General features: G+C 39.6%; 1 protein-coding gene and 1 pseudogene across 1 annotated transcript in view; both read left to right on the top strand.

Annotated features, from left to right (window-relative positions):
- Window positions 1-4,636: 4,636 nt before the first annotated feature.
- LOC124778825 lies at window positions 4,637-4,754 on the top strand (annotated as a pseudogene).
- A 563-nt stretch (window positions 4,755-5,317) lies between these two features.
- Window positions 5,318-7,316, top strand: part of LOC124776438 — a 101,542-nt gene continuing 99,543 nt past the window's right edge. Inside the window, exon 1 of the mRNA XM_047251437.1 lies at window positions 5,318-5,424. The gene's annotated coding sequence lies outside the window, so the exon portion shown is untranslated. The remainder of the gene's footprint in view (window positions 5,425-7,316) is intronic.

Genomic DNA, 7,316 nt, shown 5'->3' with positions numbered 1-7,316 from the left:
TGCTAATTTCCATACACACAAAGGGAATCATTGTGGATAATAGACACAGTGACTATAGACTCACAAATAACGCCAAATAATTCGAATAAATAACAAAATATAACAGAAAAAAATTTTGTGTTTCAAGGTGTTTGGAACCGTTACCATAAATTTACGATGCTTCCCGTTCACCATTACTCTATCAGTGATATGTCAAACAGATTGCTTGCAATTATACCTACATCAAATTTATGTACATGTCTAATAACTGTCACTCTACGCCTTTTTTTATTTTAAATGTTGTAGTCTTACTTGCGTTTCTTAATATGATTACTGTACGTGAACAGAGAAGCGTATGTTATAAAAAAAGTGTAATTTAACTGAATGATTTTCACATATTTATTATTTTGAATGCGAATAGTATGCGTTGTTTTATTGTTTGGTTAGTGTTTATAAAGCAGATGTTACGCCATTTCGGAATAGGACAGTCAGCTAGAAACGAAGCTTTATTTTCGGATATCTGAAGCTTCATGCTATTGCTTATCAAATGATTTCGACACTCTTGAAAGTGTTTCATGAAGTGGTATGTTGTGTTTCAGTACCTGTGCCGAGCCCGAATCTCGTCCGACACAGAGCGGAATGAAACATCACTGTTTCGATACAATTAGTCCGTTCCAGGCGCAGGTGGACTGAAACAGTCTTACTTTGAAACAACGATACAGTTTCTGTGTCTGGCTCGAGATCCGAGACAGGGGCGGAATGAACACCACTGTTTCGAAACAGTGAACCATAGCCGTTCCGAAACACTGAAACAGTTCCAGGTATCGATACACTGTATCGAAACATAGAAACAGTGGCCAAGTCTACTGTGTACCCACAAACTGATATTCTAATCAATAATATGAGATCTTGGATCTTTTACGAAAAAATCGGAGGAGTTTCAGTAATAATGGAGAATGCCGATGTCTTACAAACTTCCCTGCACTATTTACATCAGTCACGCAACATTCAGCAAACAATTTCCTTTCTTAGTTAGAAAGCATGACAGCGTGTTAATTACCACATAAACGTCAAAGAATACATATGCAAAGAAAGCAAACCAATAAGTAAATTGAAATTAATTTAAACGAATAATGATAGTAAAGTAATGAAAGTGTCGAAGCAGAGGAGAAGTCCACAAAAGGTGCATAAAATTATAGTCGATAGGAATTTGCAAATCAAACAAAAATTCAAAAGGCGCTTGACAGGCCATGAGAATGGTGTTCGTCATGTGAAGCTCAATAATCAAAACTAGCTTAGAAACTATTGACATCTTCCAGACTGTAAAATGTGTAATTATTTGAAAGACTGAAACAGGGAAACACAGCAACGAAATTTCATTCTATACATGACACCTTACACAGAACGCTAAAGAATATGAGATCAGATTCTTTAAGCCTAAGGTTTAAGGCAATGGCTGTTTCTGTCTAACTGGGGAACAACAAAGAAGTTTAGTACTGTATTTGAAAATGCAGGGATGGGATCTTTTACTAAGCTGCTGCAATACGTAAGAGATAGGAAACAGAAAGACAAAGCATTATGAAAACTAAACGTAGAACTCATAAGGGTTAAGCTCCAGAGAGATAAGACTAAGCAACTTGGCATTGTTATATATATGCTAAAAAAAACAGCTCCTTGGAAGAAGAAATTTATTTGAATTAAAACACGCCGTTTAAGGTTTTGAGTTTTGATGTATTTTGCTGATTTATTCTTTGATAACCTTTTATTAGGAGTCAATAATGCCACACCTACGAGAATATTGGGATTTAAGTCAGATGTCCTATGGGGCACAGGAAAAGGATTTTTTTTTTCATTCCACCATTATTTTCAAAACTAAACAGATTTAGACAGTTTATTTGGAAAATATTGCTATGTGTTATCACGGGCAGTAATGTCTAATCTAAAACAGCATATTCTCTTACGTGGTGTAAATTGAGCTGTGAGTTCCGTAGTATATAGAAACGCGATGAGACATCTGGTGGAAGATAACTAGTCCTCATTCCCTGATTTACACGTTCCTCTTCGGATCACCCACGATAATGACTAAGGCTTCTTCATTCGTCAAGAACGACCGATAGACGGTGGCGTGATTCATACTGGATTCGGGAGAATGCGCTTGCGTTGTCTGTTGTATGAACATAGCGCTTATCTTGAATGGAAGTTCGTAGGTTGCTTCGAGGAACTGTAGCGGTTCAAGGTGAGACGTATTTCGGTCTCTTCACTACTGATTATTACAGCTGACTTCAGCGTTAGAAGACTACAAAGCAAAGTAGCAAGCAACTTGGAGGTCAGTTGGGTTCCTCGATATCAGAGGGCCAAGGGCAAGGGCGTTCGGTCACTGTCGTGAACGTTTTAAAATGATGACGTCCTCCTGTGTATGGTGATAAATAGAGTCTATGACTGCAGCAGCAGCTCGGGGTCTACTGCAGGAGGAATACCATCAAATCTTAGTAACCGCGCATTCGTTCACTTGCAAATTCCTCACTTGCACTACCAAGAGATCCATATTTATTATGTATAGTATTACGAAACTAGTAAGACATTAATCTCCCTATTCTCCGGGTTTGCGGCCGAGTTAATGTTAGTTTCCCCTATCTATAGTCTTCAGGTGTGGCGAGTAGAATTGCGCTCAGCACATGCGTATTCCTGTAGATGGCAATTAAAAAGCTGTAGTGATGTGTAGAAATGACGAAGTCGGCTGCAGACGGGTAAACAGGGAGAGCGTCAGTTTTCTCAAGAAAGTTTGAAACATACTAACATGCTTTTTGCACCCTAATATGCGTTCTTCTTTTCGGTAAAGCCATCGTCAGTGGCCTGAAAATAGCACACTGTTTACGTTGTTTTGTATGAGATCCAAAACTATTTCATTTATTAAAATACTAAAGTGAGATTCCTTTGCTTATTGTGTTTTCCATTACATTTGTATTCCGCAAGCCATCTGACGGTGTGTGGCGGAAAACAGTTCTTGTGGCACTATATTATCCTCCTTCCCAGTTACATTCACGAATAATGCGTGGAAAGAATGATTGTCTGTAAACATTCTTCAGAGTTCATCACTTTTTCGTTTATATCAGGGTGTGTCGTTCGCGACTTACGTATCACAAGCAGTTTTACCATGAAGAGCTACACAATTATGAGATGTTGTGCCATACATTTAAATATTGTTAAAATTTGTGACTTTTGTACGCCCATGTTCTTTGTTGGTGTGAGAAATACAGACATGGGGAAGGAAGAAAAGAGGATTGAGAAATGAGGCCAGTGTTTATCCTGTGCCCAAAAAGGTGTTTATTGTGTATTTGTTCTCCGTGAATATAGTAGTTCTCCTGAAAGAAAAACCTTCATGATACTCATGATCTCGTATTTTGTGTTCGGCCTTTGTTGCTGTTTAAGGTGGTCTGAGTATAAATTCAACCCCGAAGCAAAAAACAGCATATTCCAGGAAGGCTATGATTGAAATCAAACAGATACAGTACATCTGAAACAAAGACTACACTAAAACAAAATTTTGAAAAACACAGCCCTCAGTCGCGAACACAAAAAAATAAAGTAATTACTTAATTGTGTTCGCGACTGAGGGCTGTGTTTTTTAAAATTTTGTATTATACAACAGTCGCTGATTGACAGCCATGTTAAAAACCTTAAAGACTACACTCTTCTCAATAACTTTTAAAACATCTTGGTATTTAAAGTTCAAATGGTTCAAATGGCTCTGAGCACTATGCGACTTAACTTCTGAGGTCATCAGTCGCCTAGAACGTAGAACTACTTAAACCTAACTAAGCTAAGGACGTCTCTCACACATCCATGGCCGAGGCAGGATTAGAACCTGCGACCGTAGCGGTCGCGCGATTCCAGACTGTAGCGCCTAGAACCGCTCGGTCACCCCGGCCGATCGTATTTAAAGGAATCGTATCCAGCATCATTATCACTTTACATATATCTAAAATTTTCTTCCGTAGCTTTGGTCCTAATCTATCACAATTTATATAAAAACACTCCATCATCTTTCCTTTCCCGTATTTCATCGTATGATATATGCAAGGCTATAAAATATGTAAAAGAAAATGATTATGAGGAAGCCCTTCTCCACTTCTAGGACTATGTACTGTATGTCCTCTGTAATTGTACGCATATCTCATGTATTGCACAGTTAGTATCTGTGTCTTATTTCAGTGACAAAACCACAGAACTGATCATTAGTTGCAGTGTTCCATAAAAAATTATTAAGCTCCAAGGCAATAAACGTCACATTTACGAAGTATTTGCGGGTCCTGTGGTGCACAGGAAACAGGAAATTCTGTACTCTTTTTCCTCATTTTCGTATAGGTCTACTAGACAGACTGATGGAACTATATTTGAAGAATGTTGCGATACGTTCTCCACGAACAGTAGTATCTAACTTAATACATCATATTTTCTTAAATTTCACAGTAAATAGGGATATAATGAGACATTTGGAGGCAGAAAACCGGTTATCAGTCACTCTGATTCTCAGGTTCCTCTATGCGTCGGCCACGATTGTGGCTACGACTTTATCGTTCACGAAGTACGAACGGAAGCACTCAGCGAAATTCATTGCGAACTTTCCAAAAATATAGCCTATGCTTTAAAACGCTTTGGCAACGGCCTTGCCGCAGTGGCAACACCGGTTCCCGTAAGATCACCGAAGTTAAGCGCTGTCGGGCGTGGTCGGCACTTGGATGGGTGCCCATCCAGGCCGCCATGCGCTGTTGCCATTTTTCTGGGTGCACTCAGCCTCGTGATGCCAATTGAGGAGCTACTGGACCGAATAGTAGCAGCTTCGGTCAAGAATACCATCATAACGACCGGGAGAGCGGTGAGCTGACCCCACGCCCCTCCTATCCGCATCCTCCACTGAGGATGACGCGGCGGTCGGATGTTCCCGGTAGGCCACTCGTGGCCTGAAGACGCAGTGTACTTAAAAACGCTTTAGTTATTTTTTTTATTAGAATTTAGGTCTAAGGGCTGTTTGTTCATCAATATAACATCTGGAGGCTTCGCTGGGCAATGATGGAGCTCTTCCAAATTGTATAACCCTCAAGATCGATCTTTCGCACTGAAACACGATTTTTTTGTTAAAATAAACCCATACAGTGGGCAGTCTGTTGTAACGTCATCTCTTCGCACGACTCCAGAGGAGAAAGTTGCAATTTGGTTGTCAGGATGTGTGACGTAACGAATGATTATACCGTAACGGAATGCATACGGCAGCAGGGCCCATAATGAACTCGGCTCCTGGCAGTCGGAGGGTGGCGGGGGCATCGCGCATGCGCGTGGATTTGAAGCGGGAACTCGTGCTGGAGAACGCGCAGCTGTCATTCGCTGCGCAGAAGGCGACTCAGAAGCACAGCAGAGGCAGCCGCGAAGACTCGAGTCTACCCACTGGTAAGTTACACACAACCAATTACAATCTCTGGACTCTGCGCAACTGCCTGTAGTTAATTTTCTCAAGCTCAGTATTTTCGAACTGACTACTATACGTAACGTAATTGGCGGGCTCTAGTACACAAAAAACATATCTGGTCTTTTGCATTGAGAAAAGTGGGAGGGTAAAGATAGCGGAATAATGCTCCTTATTCATTCACGACTTGTGTGTGTGTGTGTGTGTGTGTGTGTGTGTGTGTGTATGTGTGTGTGTTTTTCGTTGTACGTGACTGTTTGACCCGTTTTGTCGACTGATGCAAGACTTTTTTCCTGGAATTCACAGCGACTTACATTTCCAGAAAAAGTTTGAATACGCAAGTTAAAGAGCTAACGTTGCATTTTATCTTGGCTTTCATATTAATTTGTTTGCCACATAGGCGGAGATTAAAAGGTTCGGAACGCATCCGCATTAGGCACAGTCTGTTTCGGCACCATAAAGCTCAACACAAGCTTTGATTCGTGACAGCTTTCCTTAGATCAAGCCTGTTAACTTTAATATTCGAACGTCAATGCTAGTTTCTTCAACAGTTGCTTCTTAGACACGAGTTAATTGTTAATATGCGTTCAGTGTATTCTCGCTGTGCGCCTTGTGCACAACTGTCAGATACTGCAAACAGCTGTGGGTGAGAAACTGCGTGCAATGAAGCCCAAAGAGATACGTGAGTATCGAAAATTATATGCGAATCTTTAACAAAAGTTGTGTTGCTTACCTCTTTTTTTCCTCCCTCTATGCGCAGGTTTTCCCAGACTGTGTTCTGATGTTCCAGGAGATGTGAATAAATCTTCCGCGAAAAACTAGTAATAATTTGACGTTATATCTAGATTTTGATGCTACTATTTTTTTTTAAATATGATTTTATTTCTGTGTTATTAGTTATGATTTAAAATTGAAGTAATCACTGAACAAAACAAGTTTTCGACATTTTTAAAAATTTTATTTACCTTCAAAATAAACAAGGCCTTTCATAAAAGTACCAGGATTCCCAAAACGTTCCGTCCTGGGAAAATTTTGGGAACCCCTGCTCTGCGGTGACCGTTAGTTAGTGGATTTACATCTACGGGTAGTCGTTTGGTTATATTGTGAGTCTTATTGTAGAAATCGATGTGATACTGAATACATTTTTAACTAAATGAACAGCTGAACGTAACCTAGCTCTTACAGGGAAGGAATGAGGTATTCTAGCTGCGACTTAACTATTAGAATGGTTTGGTAAACTCTTAAGCACACGTAAATTTTTCTAATATGTTTTGATGTTACAATTCAATCAACGAGAACTATAAATCCGTCGAGTACCAATCTGTGTTAAGTTCGCGGCTCTTTGACCAGTAATTCACTAGGAGCATATACACAAATAAACAAAACTGTAAAAAGGACATACCGTAGTACTGTATCCACTTTAATATTGTTTGACAATGAGATTTAACGTTATTCGTAATAATTAAGGAAATAATAATTAGCGTTTTTCTTTGGGTTTTTTGTTGTCACACTCCTTTTCTGCGTTTCACTTGCGTAATTGTCTGATTCTTCCTCCGTTACTTGCTAAGTAAACCACTTATAGTGAAAGTGTTTGTTTGACAATGGCACCGTCTAGTCCTGCCGAAGAGTCAGAAAAACAAACAATCGACATCTGAGGAATTTCGGGAGGGACGTCAACAGGCGGCAGATAAAGATCGGCTACAAGAGCCTCAACGATATCCTATGAAACAACGCTTTTTTTTGAAAAACCAGAACATTCATCTGAAACTTGGAATTGTTGAATTGCAATACATTTGCAAGAAATCTGATATATTGAGGTTATTAAAGACAATGCCGGCATTTATAATAGGAAGCTGAATGTTGACAACCATTGTTG

This window comes from Schistocerca piceifrons, chromosome 2 (genome assembly GCF_021461385.2).
Source record: "Schistocerca piceifrons isolate TAMUIC-IGC-003096 chromosome 2, iqSchPice1.1, whole genome shotgun sequence".
NCBI lineage: Eukaryota > Metazoa > Arthropoda > Insecta > Orthoptera > Acrididae > Schistocerca > Schistocerca piceifrons.
This window is presented reverse-complemented; position numbering and strand designations above follow the sequence as displayed.